Below are 19,530 nucleotides of genomic sequence, written 5' to 3'. Positions count from 1 at the left end.
AGACCCTGGGGTAGCAGGCCTCAGGGAAAACTCCAATGGCGTCTGTGTCAGCACACCCACACCAGGCCACAACACTGGCCGCCGCCAATGTCCCAGTCCCTGGAGAGGTCTCACCTCTCACCGAGATGCACTCAGGGCCTATTAGGTGAGTCTCTTTTCACCACAGCACTGTGCACCTTTCTTTCTGGTGATTTTAGGTTGCTTTCTGAAACGGGTGAGTTTGCGTGCGGGCCCTTTAAGAGCCAGTTTTAGTTTCTTTGTGAACCAGGTTTTCTGGGGGTGCTCCCCAATGGTTTAGTAGCAGGCACAGTCAGATATTATGCCGCTGGTCTCGATTGTGCTGGGTCCACAAAATGCCCACAGCGGGGGTGCTCCCCGGCTCAGGGCCCCGCGTCTCCAGGGAGGGTGCGTACCTGTGAGCTGCTCCCAGCAGCCGTGAAGCAGGTGGCTTGTGAAGGCGGCGTTTTTCCTCTCCAGAAGGGAGCGTCTGCCTCTTCTACCTCAGTTAGGATTGTCCGTTGTTGCAGGAGTTCCTCTTATCCAGTTTTCAGTTCTGTCTCAGGGGTAATTTTTCCACAAGTAGTTGTAAATTGGCTGTGTCCACGGGAGGAGGTGAGTTCCGAGTCTGCCTATGCCGCCATCTTGAGTTCGCCCCCCAAGTGAATGTGTTTTGTTTCTCCACTTTTTAATCTCCTTTGTCTCCTCAAATGACTTTTAATGGTTTTTGAAATAACTTTCTCCATGAAGGGATGGTATCTCTGTCATCTCTCTCTCTTTAAATTTATTCCCAAGAAGTATATTGTTTTTGATGCTGCTGTAAACGGTATTTTTTTTCACAAATTTATTTTTACCTTTAAAAATTTCTCTATAAAACATGATTATTGTACATTTAGTTTTTTATCTGGGAAATTTTCTTTCTCATTAGTGTTAATAGTTGAATATAAATCTTTTAGATTTTCTAAAATCTACAATTATATGTAATTTCAGTGAAGGGAAGTTTTTATCTTTTCCAAATCTTACCCCTTTATTTAATTTTCATACCTCATGATTTCTTACTTTCTCTTATGCTCCTTGTCTGTTATTGGAATCCATATTTTCTTGCCTCCTAAAAAAATGTGAGGGAGAATTTGCTTTTTTTATATATATTTTCTGGAATGTTTTGCATAAAACTGGGATTATCTATTTCTTAAATATATGGTAAAACTTGTTTGTAAAATCATCTGGGCCTTATTTTTCCTCCACCAGTTGGTAGATTTTAATTTACTGTTTCATTTCTTAAATAGTTTTAGGTCTATTTTTTTTAAATTTCTATTTAATTTTGATAAATTACACATTCTTTAGAAAATTATCCATTTGTTCTGTGTTCATATTAACATAAATTTTCTCATATAAACTTTACTTTAAAATCAGAAACATTTCAAATCTGTTGAAAAATATACAGGAAATTATATAACAGAGTCATATAAAATCCCACCAAGTTAAACAGGTTTTAACTATTTGCCATATTTTCTTCAAATCTCTCTCTTTCTCTTTCTCTCTCAAAGAGAGGAAGGACGATGAAGGGAGAAAGAAAAGAAGGAAAGAAAGATGAAATTATTACAGATACAGCTAAAGATACCCCTTCACATTCCATCTCAGTCTTCTCCTCTCCTGAGATAACCATTAATCTGAAGCAATTTTACATCACATTTCTGTATTATTTTCATGCCTTCACTGTGTATTTATATATGTTTATTTAAATAATGTATACTATTGTTTGGTGTAGTAGGCCAGACTTACACATGTGAGAACTAGAGGCAGGATAATGTTCTGGAGTTTCCTGGGAACCAAATTAATCCCTTTGTAAAAAATGTATAGTTTTTATCACATATGAGTGTATCCCTCACAATATACTCTTTAGTTTTCCTTATAATTGGGCTTTGGTATTATGCTGTGTATAGTCTTCTGCAACTTGCTTTATTTACTCAAATTGCATTTCTAAGAACTATGTATGTTTTTCACATAGTTGCATTCATTTTTCACTACTAAATAATATTTTGTGTGTTCATACCACAATGTATTTATCCACTCACCTGTAGATGGATATTTTTTCCAGCTTTTTGCTACTATGGACAATACTGATTTGAAGAGACTTCTTTCTTTCTTTCTCTTCTTCCTCCCTCCTCTCCTTCCCTTCCTCCTTCACTTCCTCTTTTCTTCCTTTCTTTCTCCCTCCTTCCTGCCCTTCTTTTTTTCCTCCTTCCTTTTTTGTTTTATCAGAAAAACTTATGGAATACTAACATTCCAGGCATGATTCTAAAAACTGGGGACTTAAAAGTGGACAAACCAGATAGAGATCTCTCTCTTTGTAGCTTAGATTCTAGAGGGCAAACAGCTAGTAAACAAGACAAATAAATAAAATGTAGAGTCTGTTATATGGTAATAAATACTAAGATGAAAAAAGCAGAGAAGGGAGAAAGGAAGTCTTGGGAGCAGAAGAATGACAATTTTGGAAAGAATGCCAAGGAAGTCTTGGGAGCAGAGGAATGACAATTTTGGAAAGAATGCCAAGGAAGTCTGCACTGAGAAGGTGCTGTTTGAGCCAAGACCTGAAGGAGTGAGGGCGTGAGATGTATCCAGAGGACAACATCCATACATGTATCCAGAGGAGAACTCCAGAGAGAGGGAGCAGCAAGTTCAAGGGCCCTAAGGCAGGAGGTGCCTGGTGTGCTCAAGAGCCTGCAGGGAGGTTAGAGTGGCTGCAGCAGTGTTCAAGAGGGAGGGTGACCAGAGGTAAGGTCAGAGAAGATGAAAGATTGGGGATAGGGTGAAGATCATGGAGGGCTTTATAAGACATAAGGATATTTGGCTTTTACTGTGAGTAAGATGGTAAGTCCTTTTACTTCCATTTCTATCAGGATCCCTTTAGCTGCTGTGTTGAGAAAAGTCTGCAGGGCCTAGGATAGAAGCAGACCGGTTAGGAGACTGTTTCACAAATCCCGGTATGAAATGATGGTGGCTTAGCCAAGGTATATACTTTGTCTCACTTATTTCTCACAAGAATCCTTTAAGTTAAATATTGTGCCCATTCACCAGTGAGGAGAGTAGGTCAGTCAGCTCTTTATCTAACCCTTGTCACACAGCCTGTTCACGGCAGAACAAGACTTGTACCTGAGTCTGACTTTACTTCTCTATGTTGCCAGAAATAGTTCACACTTACAGCAAAACTCTTTTGCCTAATTTAAAACCCCAAATGCTAACAAGGGATCTTACAATGGACTAGATTATTTGAACCTGGAATTTTATGGAGAATGTCAGCTGTAGTGTTTCAGTTCTCAGATATTCATATCTACGTAAGGAAGAAGTATTATTGACAGGAAATCTTAGCTCAAAGCACATGAAAGACACTATTAGAATTGTGGCAGCTACAGTTGTCTGCAAGCCCAGCCCTCTGGGTACCCTGTGATTACAGGACTCTAATTAGAGCCGTTGAGGAGCATTTGTTCTTTTCTGTTGACTGCACTCACACTCTTAAGAAAGACCGTGACAATTTGTTGCCCTCCAGGTTCAATTTTTCTAATTGCCTATTGAAGGTAATTGCTAGTATAATGTTTAATCAATAGATTGTAGATAAGATTTTGTTTTTTAGAATTTCAAAGTCTTCTGCAAATCTAGGGAGCCACTGCTACATGGTATATCGGGCAGTGTGTTCTTTAGCTGTGGAATTCACATCGTGTTGTAAGATTTAAAGCAGGAAGAAAACTCAGAATTACTTAGTGTATTACCTTTATTTTATAAAAGAAAAAACTGAGGCAAAGAAAGACTGTTTAAAGTTATTCATTGATCCAGAACTGAGCAAAGATGTTCTGAGTGGTGCTCCAGTGTATTTCAAGGAAAAAGTCTTGAGACGTCAGATAGCCATGTCTCTCTTACTGTCTGGCTCTGTGACCTTGGGAATGTTACTTAATCTTCCTAAGACTCAGTTTCTCCATTAGTAAAAGCTGGATAATAACTATCTTGCAGAGTAGTTGGGAGAAATTACAAACATGTCAAAAGCTCCCAAGCAGTGTCTGGCACAAGATAAGTGCTAGTTATCATTTGTATTCTTTTTTTAGTTCAACAGTCTTTTCAAGTCTACTTTCTAAATTACTGACGTCTGAGTCTAAATCCAAGCCAAATTTTAAGCCTCATCCACACTGACAAATAGAGCTGCTTTGACCCAGCTACTTATTCATTCAGATATGTATTTTAGGTACATAACCATGAAATGATGTATTTTATGAAGGGCCTAGGGCTCCAAGGAAAAGAGAAACAGGTGGCTAGTATTGATTATATTTTAGAGCAACCCAGTGAAGGAAATAAAAGGATAATGACTTTTTTTCATAAAGAAATTATGTAATTTCCCATTTTCAAGGGCCTGAAATCTCACATGCACACCCAGCAGGGATCTTTTCCTCAGTGCTGCGGGTATTTGGAGTGTCTTATTCTATCTAAATGGGTTTTCAGTGTGCTGGAGGGCGTCGGGTTGCAATGAGGTAGACTAGACACATTGCCTTTGGGTACTAGAATGAGAAGTTATCAAATTCACAAGTTTGAAGTACACTTATCAAGGCTTCACAATAAAAATGACTTTTTGTTGTTCTAACGTCTGCCTTCAGAACTCCTGTTCACCAGAACAAAACATAATGGTGATAGTGGGGGGTGCCTTTGAATGATCTCTTGAGAGCACACAGTGATGTTGGAGGAAGACTGACGAGTACTTAGGAGGCAGAACATTTTGTCTTTTCTGCTTTTAAGAAAAAGGATGCTGCTGAGTGAAGTCAGCCAGAGCTCAGCTAAGGCCTCACTAAGTATTCCTTGGGGGGGATGCTATGGTTTAAGGACAGGACATAGCTTTCTCGATTTAATTTTCCCAGCGTTCCTGAGGCTATTAGGTACTGACACACACTGACTAACCCCCCAAGAAATACATGATAAACCAAGGGGTTGGCATATTGATTTACAATGGGGCGAATGCCTCTCCAGGGACTGGAGTAATATGTTCAGTATCCAGGACATCTTCCTGATGTCGTGGTATTTGGCACACCAAATTAATGCTCATAAAGTTGCTTTGAAATCATGGAGTCAGAACAAAGGCAAGAAAGTTGTCCTGAAAAATATGATACCCCAATTTTAGAGCAGCTTAATGAATGATGAACCATACCTGTTCTACAGTAGATAAGGCATTGCTACTGACTGGAAAGTATTTACCTGGAGATTCATTCAAAAAACCTCCATGCAGGCCACTCAACTTCTTTAACACAATCTTTCTTCAGACAAGTCACAGGACAAAGGATTCCTTTATAACTTCCATTGGTTACTGGCAGGCTATGCTGATCTTGTGTGTTTCCCAATTCTTCATCAGTGGTGTGTTTGCAAACCACTTCTGAGTCATGTGTTGAATCTTAGCAGTTTCCTCCTCTGGGGATGACTTTATCTCTAAATTTAGGAACACTATTTACTAGCGACTACTACACTGTCTGCCTGGCCCTAAATATACAAGTCCTACATTTGGATATCATCATGATATTAGTGGGGCTTTCCAATTACACACTTGGAGATCCAGACACCAAAAGTGGCAGAAAGGAGGGAATGAGGACACAGGGGCTTTAAGTGAAATAACTGTTATTTTATTGACTACCAGCCATGTTTAAAATCAATAAATATTCTGCACATCTTCCCTTTGAGGACTACTGTACCATGCAGGCTTCAAAAGCCAGTGAAAATGTCACCAAATGGGAGTTATACAAAGCAAAGCAAAATGGATCTCGGAATCTTCTTAACTGATGAAACCTGGTTGTGATGGGTATTCGCCACTCTTTCATCTAAAATAAGATTATGACTATATTAGGAGAGCAAAACCATTTTGTTGATTTGATGTGCGATGTTTTGTTTATTTTATAATAAAACAATAATTCCTATTTTGTTTTGTTTAAAATACCCTGCAAAAAAACAGACACTGGGAATATTTGCTCAATAACTTCTTCACTGGTACCACCTGGGCCTCATTCCAGTATGGTCTGACTGTTGTAAATTGTCTGTGTCACCCAGTATCACACATTGTGACCCCTCTTTCCACAGTGAAGAGCAGAGAAACCAATAAGATGCAGTGGAGGAGGCTTTCTGGTCCATATGTAGGAATTTCTTTTTTCCTCTCCACTGAAATCTGTTAGCTGATTTCAGTGACACTTGGCAATGGGTGGGGTATTCAGGTGTTTAAACAGGACTTTGTCTACCACTTGATGAACCTCACCTTTCTCTCTTTTCCCAGGATTAATCTTGTTGTCATTCTATTCGTCCCTTCTCCTTATTTATCTCCATCTTGGGTTGTGGATTAAGAAGGGGAAGGGGGAGGAGGAAAGAGACAAATTCTGAACTCTGTGGCACCTATTTTGCCATATTCCTCACTCATGGGACTTGGGGGTCTTGCTGTTCGTTTATTGGAATCAGTAACAGACAAGTTGGGTACTTTCAGGCTCGTATGGACACTGGGGCAGCCACAGTGTTGGAGGAATATGACCACTTTAGTCCCCCTTTCTTCCCAGCTCGAAAAATAAATTATATAGCATTGTAAACGTTTGTTGCATTTAATTTTTTATGCCAAATGCATTTTCTTAGGTATGGGTAAATCTGCCTGAAGAAGAATGACTATTCAATAGAAGATTTGTGGTTGCTCAATTCTGCGAAAGGGCCAGTGAGGAGTATTTAAAGTGTTAGTAACCAAGCAGGTTGAAAACAAGAATAAGAGGACTTTTGGGTTCACTTTCATCTTTTTATTCTTTGGAGCATTTTCCTTTCACAAGGATTGAAAGGGATTTGTCCTTTAATGTAATTTTAGTATTTTGAGACCTAATTGAAAATAAGGAAGTGAGTATTGTTTTCTCACTGAACTCTGTCCTATGTAGCGTTAAAGGAATATGTATCGATGAGGACAGTTTGAAAGCTGATATGTAGAAGTAAATTCTATATCTTTTACCCTTTGTCTGACAGAAGCCACTCAAATCCTAGGAATATATTTTCTTACCCTGCACCAATGTTTTTGCTTCAAAAATAGTGGTTTTATGTAAAATATGGCCAAGCAGCAGCTCTTTGCAACTGTCCACACTGTCAAGTAAAGAAGGCAACCGGCTTTATTGTGGTTCCTCACAGAGGCATCCATAAGTAAGGTGGAAGCTGGAACTTCAGAAAAAGTTTGTTTTATAGTCTCTCTTCTCGCCTGCCCTCCCCCATTCTCTGCTGCGAATTCCATGCCCGTTCCCATTTGGTGCTTCTCCCTCTAGCCTGCCCCTGTCTTGAGCTCTTGGATAGTACAGCATTGTACATTTGTCCAGTCCTTTTGTCCCATACCCTCTGTCCTTCATGATGTCCGTTTGCCTATTTCCATTGCTCTTCTCTTCATATTCCTTCAATCACTGTTTCTGTCCATATTGAAATTGGATCTCTACATGTTGCTTGCCCATCTTGGAGTTTGTTCTGCTTATCCTGTTCGAGGCTGAAGTATCTTTGCTAGGAAGGCATGCCCTGCATTACTATAGCCTGGTAGAGTTCCCAGGGTTTCGAGAAATCCATCTGTTTTTTCCCTTGTCAGAGAAGTCGCGCGAGGCAGGAGGCCCTTTTCAGATCAGGTGTTCTGAGTTCTCGGAAGCTGAGGTCACCAAGCTTCCCTCCGTTCTATTGTGGTTGATGAAGAGTTTCTGTATCCGAGCAGCTGGATGCATGGGTAAGGGAGGAGGTGAGGTGAAGAATCTGCATTATGGAAGATGGGGTAGGGCCTTGTGAGAGGCACCTTCAACCATTCCTTCATGATACAGAACTAGGAAGGCCTTTCCCCTGTGTGCTGGAAGGTGGGGATGCTAGTGTGATATTTACCAAGAAACTCCTTGATTTCTTTGAGTAAACCTGAATGATTAGTCGTGGTTTGGCAAGAGTGATTTGTGTAGCAGTAAATTCCCTCTCAGAAATTTCCCCTGAAACATGTACGGTGTCCTCTAGACTAGGAGGGCCTAAGGTTTTGGTACTTAAAGTCCTGATGGCTGATGGAAACTTTGTGTCCCCTCTCCACAGTATTTCTGCTATTCAGTGCTGCACAGGAATCTACTGGAATTGACATCTTCTTTCCCCTCTCATTCCCTTCCCTTAAGCTAGGAGGCAGAAGGAGAGTGAATGCCCCAATAGAATTTGCATGTATTTGTTATATTCTCTCAGTGTAATCAAAGTGATTCTCCTAAAACGCCTGCATAACAGCACCAATCACACCTTTCCCAGAGCTCCCAAGTGGCTGTAGTGATGGCATGCTTTTTCCAAGGAATCTCTGCAAATTATACACATCACTGCGCCCATATGTGGTCCCACTTACCAGGGAAACATTTTATTCTCTTGTGTTCGACGATATTGCTAGAACTACCCCCCCATGGCCAGCCCTGTGAGTTCTTTTCTCCTTCCCTCAACCTTTTTTTGCTTGCTTATTGGCTTTCTCCCAGAGAGGACTTCTCAGCCTGGCTTTCTAAGGATTTCTCTTTTATTTTTCTTGACCTATTCTTCCTCCCTCCACGCCATTACTTGCCTTTCTTTCCGCCAAGGCAATTCCATTTCCTGTCTCCCTTCCTCCTTCACCTTGTTATTCAGTCAGTCCCACAGCGTCCCTAGATCAATCAACCAGCATAAATATGATCATAAAAAGGACAGCAGCAGTGACAGCAACAACCACTACTTCCACCACGCTCACTGAGTACCTACCATGTACTATTCCTCACACTTGCAAAACTCATTGTGAAGAATTCTCTTAAAAAGCAAGGTAGGTACAATTATTCCCATGTTACAGATGAAGAAAATAAAACCTGGAAATGTTAACTACTGTTCCTAAATAACATGGTGCTCATTGACAGACTTGTGGTATTGTGGTATTTTTGCTGCTCTCTTGAGGCAATGGACGTCAATTTAGCAGCTCTGTCCCCTCTTTGACTCCCACTGGACAAGGCAGGGTCAACGTTTGAAGCTTTTTGGAGCTTCTCTCCCCAAGCTGAGTTACAGTGGCTCAGCTCTGCATTCAGCATGAGGACAGCCCCCAGACTCCTGTCCTCTAAAGTTAATGCACAAGCTCATATTCTGGCTTTGAAGTTAGAAGGGGGAGATTCTCAAATGATAAAATGAGGCATTTTTCTAGAACACAAACCCATCTAATTTTACTAGATGGCAACTGAACACCTTATCTTAAGCCTTTGGATTTTGTGTCAAAGAATTTTGGTTTATATTAGCTTATGTTTTATTAAAAACTCACGAAGGAATTATTGAAAGATTGGCCTTTAACACCAACCAAAGCTTATAACTGCCCTAACTCATTTTCTAAGAATTTCTTTGGCATTTCCCAAATTATTTAAATGGCTTTAAAATCAATATATGATGGGCTTCCTAACAAATGATCTGACTGGAACTCAGTTCTCTTTTATGGGTTTTGAAGTTAAATAAAATCCATAAATGTTTAATGACTGGGCACAATGGGAAATCTTTTATGCTGGTTTTGATGTAGAGGGGCTGGTTGAAGTTGGAACTTACTTGGCCTTCATATGATGGATTCATTATTTTTCTTTTAATATAAATTTTGACTATATCAATGGTTAGTTTTTATTTTATTTGCTTATTTATTTATTTTTATTTTTTGTGAGGAAGATCAGCCCTGAGCTAACACCCATGCCAATCCTCCTCTTTTTGCTGAGGAAGACTGGCCCGGGGCTAACATCCATGCCCATCTTCCTCACTTTATATGTATGGGACGTCACCACAGCATGGCCTGACAAGCGGTGCATCAGTGCGTGCCCAGGCTCTGAACTCGGGCCGCCAGCAGCGGAGCACACGCACCTAACTGGTACGCCACAGGACCAGCCCCAATGGTTAGTTTTTAAATGTTTGATTTAGATGTTGTAATGTCCTGATAAAATGTTCAGTGATAGTTTGGTTATTTTGACCAAAGAAAGTCAATTTAAACACGTTTGTGAGATTTGTCCTAAAAATCGATTATTTTTTTCAACTCATACATTCTGAAGTTGTAAAATATCAGTAAAAATGTCATACAGGATTAATGTCACTTGAGTTTTCTTTTTTTCAGAAAGTGTATTATTCATCTATTTCCTTCTCTGTATCTTCACCGATTCAGATTATGAATTAACATACAATTTTTAGAGTTGTGAGCTTTGCTGATGAAAATGACTTTCTTGGAGATGTGCCTCTTTCATGTGATAGTAATATTTTAATTATCCTTTAGATTCCTGTTAGTACAGATTGGATCCAGTAGATCCAGTACGGACATTTTAATTTTTAATATTTATTTTATTGAGGTCATATTGGCTTTTAACATTGTGTAAATTTCAGGTGTACGTTATTATATTTCAGTTTCTGTATAGATTGTATCATGTTAACCACCAATAGCCTAGTTTCTATCCATCACCATACACATGTGTCACTCTCCTCCCACTGCCTTTTCCTCTGGTAACCACTAATCTGTTCTTATCTACGTGTTTGTTCATCTTCCACATATGAGTGAAATCACATAGCATTTGTCTTTCTTTGTCTGACATTTCACTTAGCGTAATAACCTCAAGGTTCATCCATGTTGTCACAAATGGCACAGTTTTGTCTTGTTTTATGGCCGAGTAGTATTCCATTGTATATATGTATATCCCATATCTTCTTTATCCATTCATCTGTTGATGGGCACATAGGTTGCTTCCACATCTTGGCTATTGTGAATAATGCTGTGATGAACATAGGGGTGCATAATCTTTTTGAATTGTTGATTTCACATTCTTTGGATAAATGCCCAGTAGTGGAATAGCTGGATCATATGGTATTTCTATTTTTAGTATTTTGAGAAATCTCCATACCGTTTTCCATAGTGGCTGCACCAGTTTTCACTCCCACCAGCAGTGTATGAGGGTTCCCTTTTCTCCACATCCTCTCCAACACTTGTTATTTCTTGTCTTGTTAATTATTGCCATTCTGATGGGTGTGAGGTGATATCTCATTGTAGTTTTGGTTTGCATTTCCCTAATAATTAGTGATGCTGAACATCTTCTCATGTGCCTGTAGGCCATCTGTATATCTTTTTTGGAAAAATGTCTGTTCATATCCTCTGCCCATTTTTTGATCAGGTTGTTCATTTTTTTGTTGTTGAGTTCTATGAGTTCTTTATATATTTTGGAAATTAACCCCTTGTCAGATTTATGATTTGCAAATATTTTCTCCCAGTTGTAAGATTGTCTTTTCATTTTGTTGATTGTCTCCTTTGCTTTGAAGAAGATTTTTAATCTGATGTAGTCCCATTTGTTTATTTTTTCTTTTGTTTCTCTTGCCTTAGTAGACATGGTATTCGAAAAGATACTGCTAAGACTGATGCCAGAGTGTACTGTCTATATTTTCTTCTAAGAGTTTTGTGGTTTCAGGTCTTACATTAAAGTCTTTCATCAATTTTGAGTTAACTTGTATGTATGGTGTAAGATAATGGACTATTTTCATATAGAAAGAGCCTCCTTAGGTTTTATGGCACTAAGCTCAACCCTTACACTCACATTACTCAGTACCTTTATGAGGTTTGCTTTTGGGATCAGGACTTAATGAGATCAGTTTTTAAGAATAAGAAGGACTAATAGAAGGGCAAAAAAGGACTCAAAAGGGACTGAAAGCAGAGATTCATACTTCTACTTAGAAGCCTCCTAAGTGTAAAATAGACCTCTGAGAAAGGTAAGCTTGGTCAAGTAGGACATTCCCTCTGACTGAGAATTATGGGAACTCTTCCAAGTCTGCAAAGAGGCAAACACACAGGTGACCTTCTGGAAAACAAGTGTCATCAGCAAGTCTCCAGTATTTTGTGAGAAAGAGGATGCCCAAGCTTGACAACCAGCACAGTCTGTTCTCCTTGGTAGTTATATTTCTTATTGTAAAGTAGTGTATTGGCTTTCTGAGACATACGTTTCATTTTTCCTTCCATGGCCTAGACAAAGCAGTATTTGATGAGGCCTTGAAGATCTTGATTTGTAGCTGTGACAGAATACCCCCTGGGAACTGGCTGGCCCTCCTGTCAGCACAGCGGTATGGGGCTATAACTGATAAGGTTAAAGCTTATTGATGACACATTTAGCCTCAGGTATGAAAATGTCAGGATAATTATTATTCGAAGATGGCAAGTTTTCCCTTGTTACTAATGAGACTGAAAGCATGCTAAAAAGGATGTTTGTGATGGAAAAATTAGAATTGGGGAACTTATATAAAAATGCAACAAGTCAGTAATCTTAATCATTTAAACTGTGAAATTTTGTTAATGTTTCATTTTTTTGGTCCCAGTCATCTTCACCATCATCAGACTTATCAAGAAATATTAATTGTGAACTTGCTTTTTGCAAAGCCTATGCTAACCAGTAGGATATAGAGAAGTACAAACATACCCCCTGCCTTCATGGGGCTTACACCTCAGGGGGACAGAACTGTGACTGTAACATACTGGGACTGCTGTTTGAATGACTTGGGGGCTCAGTCTCTTTTATACCCACTCTATCATAATCCTTCAAAGATAACTCCCATTTTTCTATGATCAAGCCTGATGAATCCATCTTACCTATTTCCTTCCTACTGTAAGATATTTTGGTATCTACGTATTTCTCTTTGTCTTAGAGTAATGGTGGCAGATAAAAAGGATGGAGGGTGGTACTTATGAAAGAAGAAATGGTGTGCAAAATCTATAAAGAGGGAGAAATAATCTTTTTTTTTGATTATTTGAAGAATATTGATATTAGCTCTATAGATGGACCCAGTAACAACCTTGGTGAGGTCTTGGAGTGATTATTATCTCAGTTATTGCTCATCTACCTGATTGTTCCCAAGACTATGATGATCTAAGTCAAAACAAAAGGAAACATCTTGTCATTCCTCTGCTCAAAAGTCTTAAATTACTATGCATTGCCTGCTAAATCTGGAAAACATAATGTTAAGAGAAAGAAATGCAAGTTGCAGAAGTGATATTCACAGAAGGGTGCTATTTATATATATTTAAAAACCATTAAAACAATACTATATATGATTATGAATTACATATATGTGGTAAAAAGTGTCATACACGAGAATGATAAACAGCAAATTCAGGAGAGTCTTTAGCTGTGGGGGTAGGAAGGAGGGTAATGCGAATGAGAAAGGCTTTATATGTGTTTATAATATTTTATTTCTCAAGTTAGTTGGTGAGTGCACAGATGGCTCATTATATTATTCTTCTAATTTTGGGGGTAAAATTCATTTTTTAAAAGTTTCATTTAAAAAGAAGAGTGAGAATTAGAGAATGTGTTATTTTAATGCGTATATTAAATCTTTGCTTAAGACAGTGTCATTTCATTTTTCTTCATCTCTACTAAGCATTCATGTGAGAAAATACCAAACCTAGTTTGTGTGACTCTGAGAGCAGGCAGCTCTGGAGAGTCTGTTAGCTTCCCGTCAGGCTCAAATCAAGGGTGGTTGGCCACACAAATGTTACTTCTGGACAGCAACTCCCTACACACATGTTGACTCCTCTCTTCATCATTGGTGTTGCACCTGCCCTCCCAGGGAGATTTCCTTTGTTTGGCTGGGAAACTGCAGTGGGCTCAAAAGCATTTTTTACCAATAGAGCTTTGAGCTGCTAAACCCATGCCTGGGCTCAGCGATTCCTTCCTTTGATGGTGGATCACGTGGGAGAAGGCCCCAAGCTGGTGCTCCATAAATTGAAGTGTGGCTAACGTCTTTTCAACGGAGACGTCATAATTTTGAGCAGTTTCTGAATATTATTATTCATGGATATGTGACTGACCAAGGTGTTTAAAACTGATGGCTTTAATTGATTTTTTTCCCTATTTGGCCTGAAAGCACAATTCAAGTCATTCCTGTTCTCTCCAGGCTTTTGTTAGTTATGAGAAGCAGGGACGATCACGAGACACAAGTAAAATCTTGAAGAAACTATCTACATTACAGTAAGCATTTAAGAAGCAGAGAAATTGTTGTCTGTGGATGGTGTAGTTGGATGTACAAAGGAAAACCCTGAAAAAATGATCTAAGAGGTAAGCAGTGATGGAGCAAACTTCACAGGCCACAACAGTTTTCATGTGGTGCACAGGTAATCTGTGTCAAGTTACAATGACTCCACCAGATTTTCTTTAATGGAAATATTAATCTCCAACAACTAAATTTTTGTATTAACTGAGAAAAATTTGGTTTCCTTATCACACAATAATATATATGTATACATATATATATGTTCATATGTGCGTATATGTGAGTTAATATATATCCACCCATCTATTGTGTCTTTTTAAAAATCTAAACCAACTTATTTTATGTGCTACAAAGATTGGAATCTAGACCACGTGAAAAACAAGTGCTATTAGGTCATGCAAATTTTCTGCCACTGTTACAGTGAAAGAGCTATTCCCCCTCCTCAAGTTTTCGTACATAGAAAATAACTACTACTCTACTGCTCGAACATGGAAAAGAGTGGGAGGAACACATATGGCCTCTCTTAAGCCCTCAGTGTACTCTTCAGGGAAAATGGGGGACATGTGGTTGGTAAGTGTGGATAATGAAAGGACTGAGCATGGAGGGCTCAGCCTTGCCCAGGTGTCTCTTGGAATGACCAGTTCTCAGTAGCACTTCTTTGCTCATAACTGTGATGAGCTTTCTAGGTAGGTCCTGTCTCTACAAGGGGTAGGGGAAAGTGCAACTTAGATACATTAGGAAGCTTAACTCTGGCCATAGGTCAAGCCAAACTCTTTAGTTTTGTCTCATCAGGAATGATGCTGTCATTTTCATTGTCATTTGTCCAATTCCTCTGTCTTATCAAATGAGGTCAAACTCATAATGAGGAGAAAGATGTGGTTAATGATTATTCCCAACGCTGGTGACGTCCCTGTGATTCTTGCGTGTGTGAATATGTGTAGAATGAGGTAGGGAGGGGCTGTGGCAGGATCCTTGGTTCCTTTCCTGGACCAAACATTGGAAAATAATCTACATTCTCTATATCTAAAAATCTTTTCTCTGTATCAGAGTTTCTCATCCTCAGTGCTATTGGCATTTTGAGCTCTATAATGCTTTGTTATGAGGGCTGTCCTGTGTGTTGTAGGAAATTAGCAGCATCTCTGGCCTTTGTCTACTACATGCCAGTATCACGTCCCCAGTTATGACATCCAAAAATGTCTCCAGATATTGCCAGATGTCCTCCAGTGGGGCAAACTCACTCCCTGTTGAGAAGCATGACTCCCTATAAAACTCAATGCTTGTTTCTTGTTTTTGTAAGCCAGTCAAATGAAGAACAGTTTTCTTTAAAATCCAAGAAACTTGTACCAATGTAAATTGGCATTCCACACACTTCTCCCTATTTAATATACCAGAATAGGTTCAAGAGGATCAGGTTCTAGTTCTGGCTCTGCCACAAAAAAAGCTGTGTGACTTTAGCTAATTTATCCTCAAACTCCCTTGGTTTAATTTTTCTCATACATAAATTAGCGTAGTTTAATGTTATACGATAGATTTCTCCTGGTTCTTATATTCTATTATTCTATATTTGGACATACACTTATACTTTCAAAAAGAGCTGGTTTTATAACTTTTGATCCATTAATTCCACTTCAAGTAATTTATTCTAAAGAAATATAGGTGTATACAAAGAGTTACATAGAATTATGCTCATTGTATTGTTGTTTGTAATATCAAATAATTGGAAATAACTCTAATGCTCATCTTTACATAGTTAGGTAAATAAATTTTGGAACATCCATGCAATATAAAACCACTGAGCTATTGTAAAGAATAAGGTTGGGAAATATGCATATATATAATATATATAAATAAATATAGATTTATAAATATGAAAAGATGCACTACATACATTGATAATTAGGAAATAAAAAGCTTAAAATACAGCATACATTACAATCCTATTCATATTTACAAAATTATCTCTATATGCAAAAACATGAATAGAAAAAATATTGAGGCTTATAGACTAAATTGTTAATATTTGAGAGGGGGTTGGTTATAAATGACTTTCTCTTTCTATATTACATGTTTCTGTAGTGTTCAAAATGTTAACTTTTTTAAAGAAGAAAATAGAATAAGGTATTTTTAAAAGGAATGCATATTTTCCTTCATCCTGGACTGGGGTGGGTAAAAAAGTGACTTTATCTAGGTCATTGTTCCCAACCAGAGGCAGTTTTGCTCCCCACGGGACATCTGGCAATGTTTGGAGGCATATTTAGTTGTCACAACCAAAGGGAGGAGGTTACTATTGGCATCTAATGGGAAGGGGCTAGGGATGGTGATAAACGCCCTACAGAGGACAGGCCCCCACAACAAAGAATTATCCGGCCCAAATGACAATAGTGCCAAGATTGAGAAACCCTGATCTCAGCCATTTAATCGAGAACAGCTGATAAAATGCACTGATTGTGATCACGTGCTTATTTGAAGAAATTGCCTTTAAAAATCTTCAAGGAATGTTATAGTTAAGCCTGATAGATGCTTGCATCAGGTATCATTTCATCAGGTATCATATTGCTCATCCTATTACCTTTGTCTTGGAATATTAAAGGACATTATAAAAACTACTCCTTCCAGTTTTACCAAAAGTTTTATTTTCTCTCACATATTTTTTAACTCTTTTGTTCTTTACATTCTCTCCTTCTTGAAAGTCATAGCTACAATGAATTACTTATACTTTCAGTCCCCTGGCTCAATGATTTTATCAGAGTGCCATGGTCTTTCCATCTTTAGAATCTGCTGTTCTCTGTGTGGGCTTCATCCTCAGCCTTGTTGCAAGATGGCTGCGGCAGTTCTAGGTGCCCTAGTTAAACATAGAAACTTCGGGAAGATGAAGAGAGAAAGCCTTTTTCTGTCGCTTTGTCTTAGGAGCTTCTTAAAAGAGTTGCTCTCACTTCTCAATGGCCAGAACTGGGTCACATGCATACCAGTGCCCTAATTACTGGCCAGAGGAAGAGAGTTAAGTTTAGATCTATCACACCCACCCTGGAGCTGTGGGAGAGTGAGGATTGGCCAGCTTCCCCTAAGGCTCTTGACTATGGGTGGAGAGGATAGATATATGAACAAAATTAGGGTCGTGTTAAGAAAGAAGGAGGAGCACTGGTTATCCGGCAGGCAACTCACAGTATCCACTTCACAAGAGCATCCCACTGTGTTCCCAAGAAGTTCAATGACCTTCCATTCAAGGGCAACTCCATCCTGATTAAGCTGAGTTAGTTCTGGATCATCAAGTCCTTGAGAACAGGGATAGAGATTTGTTCATGGATTTATTAATTATTTATGCCTTGACTGCTTTCAAAAAGGACTTGAAATGACTTACAATAAAGACGTGTACGATAAAACTCTTAAAACCATGGTAACATAACTAGAGTCATGTTATGAAAGGGTGGGAATGAGATTCATTTTTTTTCCTTCCATATCACCTAGCTGAGTGCTTTGCACATAAAAAAAAATGCTTAAGAATAAATATTTTAAAAAAGGGCCATCCCCACTCTTGGCTGGGAGCATAAATTTTATGAAATACCAAGGGAATCATTTCATAATTAGCAGCCAGTGCTTCCCTGAGGAAAAGCATCAGAGTTACTTATGAGGCTAAGGTTGAGCAGATTTTTCATGCTGAGGGCAAACAGTACAAATGATGATTGACCTTGCCATTGGCAGCCACAGATGGATGGATTGTTGTCCTCATGCTGATCTTTTCAGTGAGGCACTCTCAGCAGCAAAGAACGGTCAAGACAACAGCATCTGCAAAACTCCAGGATCAAAAATATGTGTGTGTAGATCATGTGTATACTGGTTTATCCCTGTTATCTGTATATCCAAGATGTTCTGGGAAAGCCTTCCCACCAGCTAAACTGTAACTTAAGACACTCAACATTTCCTTCTGTGTTCTTTACCCCCAATCCCACCACCCAGGAAAGAATAAACATATTTATTTCCTTGAGTGATGAGGCTTAATGTGCTCTTTGTCGGTGTTTGGATTTAAGAGCAAAGCCTTCAGCCCAAGATGACTCTCCAACGGTTAGATTCCAGGCACTGGGAGTTCCACTTATGGTAACGGCAAACTAAGTCATTTGTGCAGAACTTCCCACTGGAAATAGTGGAAAAGCTTGATCAAATATGGAAAACATCTATTCTAAGGCTTAAGAAAGGAGCAAGACAGTGACAACTTATGGATCAAATATCTGAGAGAAGAAAGAAACCCAAAAAGGCGAGCGTGGCCTTTGGGGTTACTTTCCCTTAGAGGTTTCTACTATTTCTGCAAGAGGAAATTCAATGGCTGAGAAGCTTAAGCAGAGCTTTGACAGGCCTACAGGGCTGGTGAGACAAACACTGGAGTTAAGGGTTCACCAAGCAGGGAGCTCTGGCAAACTCCTCAGGTTTTTGAACCCAAAGGAGCACTCCTCAGGAGTAAGGGTAAATTGGGAATAGGGAAGTTTTGAATCATGTCAACTGTGATTGAATTGTGTTGATCTGGAATTGTGATTTCCCCTACCCTAGATCCAGAAGCAAATGTAAAATACATTGGGAGGAAGATACCATATTGCAGAGACTTAAATTTTCTCTGTTTTTCATTTAATATGAGGAAACAAGAACTTGTGACCATAAACCAAAAGAAACAAGAGACAAAGGAACCAGACCCATAGGGGATCTAGATAATAGAGTTGTTAGACTTAGACTTTAAAGTAACTAGGCTTAATATTTTCAAGAAAATAAAAGGTAAGACTAAGAGAATATGACAGAAACAATATTTGAAGAGATAATGGTGTGGAATTTTCCAAAAGGAACAAATACCTTCAAGCCAGAGACACACACCAAGCATGGCTAGTACAATCAAAACAAAGTAATTGAGAGAAAGATAGACTAAAACTAATAAATTTAAAAAATCTGAAAGAAGCCAAATGGGGTGAGGTGTGCGGGGAGAGAGAGAACACAGAACACAGAACAGATGGGACCGGTAGAAAGTAAACAGTAATATGGTAGTTTAAACTCAGATACACAAGTAATTACATTTAAAGTAAACTTGCTAAAAATATTCCAATTTAAAGATAAAGATTGCTAGACTGGATTTAAAAACCAAAACCCAACTAAATGTTGCTTATGAGAGATATGTCTTAAATATAAGGGTACAGAGTTTCAGACACTAGAGAGCTAAGTAAGGCAGGGTTTGGGGTAGAAAACCTGATTCAGTTGCCTGAAGCAATTGCAATACAGAGCTGCCTCTTCTGTTATCCTGGGTCTGTAGCTAGAAGGTGATGTATTAGGACACTGAGTAACCACTGACTATCAGACATTTTTACCCCAGACTGTGTTATGTGTTTTAGCAGAGAGCGTAGATTAAAGATTCCTAATCTTTTCGTGATGAGATAGTTTTTTGATTTCTCTGAAGTCTTAAGTCATTGGACATATGCACTAGTGGAGGTGGAAGTGGGAGAGATTTTTCTGTTTCCTTCTTGCAATCTCTTAAAG

The sequence above is a fragment of the Ceratotherium simum genome, chromosome 11 (assembly GCF_057802395.1).
Source record: "Ceratotherium simum simum isolate JZ-2026a chromosome 11, ASM5780239v1, whole genome shotgun sequence".
Classification (NCBI taxonomy): Eukaryota; Metazoa; Chordata; class Mammalia; order Perissodactyla; family Rhinocerotidae; genus Ceratotherium; species Ceratotherium simum.
The sequence above is the reverse complement of the archived record's forward strand: the minus strand, read 5'-3'. Positions refer to the sequence as shown.